This window comes from Diospyros lotus, chromosome 7 (assembly GCF_014633365.1).
Source record: "Diospyros lotus cultivar Yz01 chromosome 7, ASM1463336v1, whole genome shotgun sequence".
NCBI classification, from domain to species: Eukaryota; Viridiplantae; Streptophyta; class Magnoliopsida; order Ericales; family Ebenaceae; genus Diospyros; species Diospyros lotus.
The window spans coordinates 15,440,572-15,443,288 of NC_068344.1; positions in this window are offsets into that span (position 1 = coordinate 15,440,572).

Here is a 2,717-nt window from a genome sequence, read left to right on the forward strand (position 1 = left end):
TTGGTTTTGAGTTGGCTGGAAAATCAAGGCTCTATGAATCAATTTTTGGGGCTAATGATGAAGGTTTTGGGTTGATCTAAGGCAGGTTAAGGCATTAAAGACCTCGAATTAGACAGCAAAGGGCGTTTGAAGGCTCGAAATCAGGTGTAAATAGGGGTTGATGGTCGAGGGTTTTTTTTCATAAGTTTGAGCATGAATTGAGGACTTTAGAGGGTGAATCAAGGATTAAGGATAAGGGGATTTTGTTCCTTGTTTTTTGTAGTGTTTCTAGAGAGTTCGATGAGCATTCATGTAAGTTTGAGAGGGTTTTGGGTGGTCACTGAAAAACTAGGCGGAAGCTTTGGCCGAACCTTCAAACTGCTGGTTGGGCCACCTCTAGTGGTTGTTTCAAGCCTAAAGTGGTACCTATGTGGTCAACTTGAGGTGTAGAACAAAGTAAGAGCAAAAACAAGAAGTTATCGGTGGCCAAAATCGAGGAAGACGACCGGTGCGTGAGGTGTACATGCCAATCTTCACTCGCAGTACACGCGCAAAGCGCGTAAGGGTGCGTGGGCTATAGGTATTTTTTGAATTTTTTTTTTTAACATTTTTGAAAAATTATTTTATGATTTATGGTGTTGAAAAATTTGAAAAATGTTTGAGAAGGTATTTATTTTGGAATTATTAAGGAAAAAATAAGAAGAAAATAGAGGAAAACTATGAGAAAATTATGAAAAAATAGGTGTTGATACTTCTTTGAATAAATATGACGGTCAGGGTATGTTGAGGCGTAAAGTTAAGTAGTTGTGCAATTACTGAGGCTGGGCACGAAATTTGAGGCTAAGCATGAGGTTTGAAATATTCTAAGTTTTTTTGAAGGTGAGTGATTTTCCTCGAAAACTTATATGTGAGATATTTGCTTATAATTTTGCATGATATTCACAAAGGTTGCTAAGCCCTATGTAATTTATGATCATTTCGTCATATTTGCACATATACTGTTGCATTAATAGTCATGATTTTTCATATGGCATGATATTGTTGGCATATCAATACTCGTGAACGGGATGGGATGTCGCCTTGATAGTGTAGCCGTAATTCCCCATGGGAGTTTCCAGAATAACGTACAGGACTATCCCATGCCGTGTGTGCATGCTAGGATGACTGCTTAGGATTACGTGCCAGGTTGGGTTGCCTGGAAGTTACACTAGGGCATCTATTTATTCTTGTCCATGCATCATTCATTCATAAAAGTTGTTATTACCCTCTCTTAGAAGATTCATCTTCTATTGTTAAACATTTATCCCTGAAATATTCCACATTCCAAGCGAGACGAGCGGGCATAAAGACAAATGGGTGGCTGAAGCTTGAGCATGGTGGGGAATTTGTTATGGGTCCTATGCCAAGGCTAGGACCAGTTATCCAGTTAGTTTACGTTTAATTTCATTAATAGTTATTGTAATGTTATGATGGATGAACGATATGTATGAACTTACTTATGTAATAATTCATGAGATTTCATGAGGTTCTGATTATTCTTTCTCTCATAAATAAGTTTATCATTCCTTAGTTTTCATTGGAAGTGTAAATTTAATCTATGTGTGTTGAGGATTTGAGTACAATACGCAGAGATGGAAATGTGAATATGTGTGAGATAAACAAAAAAAAAAAAAAATGCTAGCATAATAACACACCCTGAAGAGGCGGGGTGTTACACCGGTGATAGTCACTAGATTACAGTGAAGTATATTTTGAAGTACTTGTGAAGGACTAAAGATATGTTATTGATTTATGGAGGGGTGATTTCCATGTGGATGGATTCACTTATTCGGATTTTCAATCGAATGTTGATGATCGCAAATCAACATCTAGTTTGTATATCTCTTGAATGGTGGTGCTGTGAGCTGAAAAAGTTGCAAACAGGCAATCAGAGCGGATTCAACCATTGAAGGCGAGTATGTTGAGGCATGTGATGCTGTTAAAGAAGCTATTTGGATTCGAAAGTTTTTTTTGGAGATTGATGTGGTTCCGGTCATTCTGTCACGAGTACCTTTGTATTGTGACAACAATGGAGCTATCGCGTAAGTAAAGGAACCTAGGTCTCATCAGAAGTCCAAACACATTAAACGCCGATTTCATTTGATTCAAGAGATTATAGCATGTGGGGACATACAACTACAAAGAATAGATTCAACAGACAATGTAGCTGACCCATTCACCAAGGCTATAACTCAATCACACCTGGATCGATATCTTGAGAAGATTGGTATCTGATTCCTACTAATAGTGGAGTATTACATGTACATGTGATGTAAATTAGCATTAGTGCAAATGGGAGATTGTTAGTGTTATGTGTCATAATGCTAGATTTGAATGACATCTAGCGAACTTGTATTAATGCATTAATTGTATTTTTATATAAATTAATAAAAGGTAAGGTTTTCTTCATACATATTTTTTCCAATCAAATTATATGAATGAGTCCCTAGATCTTCTATTTGAGAATTTTATTCTCGAGGTGTTAAGACTGTATGACATGATTATCTGGTAATAGAACTTCTTAAAGTATTCCTAGTCCTCAGATTCTTCGGATAGGGACTCCGATTAATCGAGTATGGACTAGCACAGGGGTTATTACCTCGTTGGGTATGGGGATACTGATGGGAGGATGGAGTGTCACAAGTCATATGACATGAGATGTAGCTAGTAAACATATGGGTGGTCATTAGGGAACAATC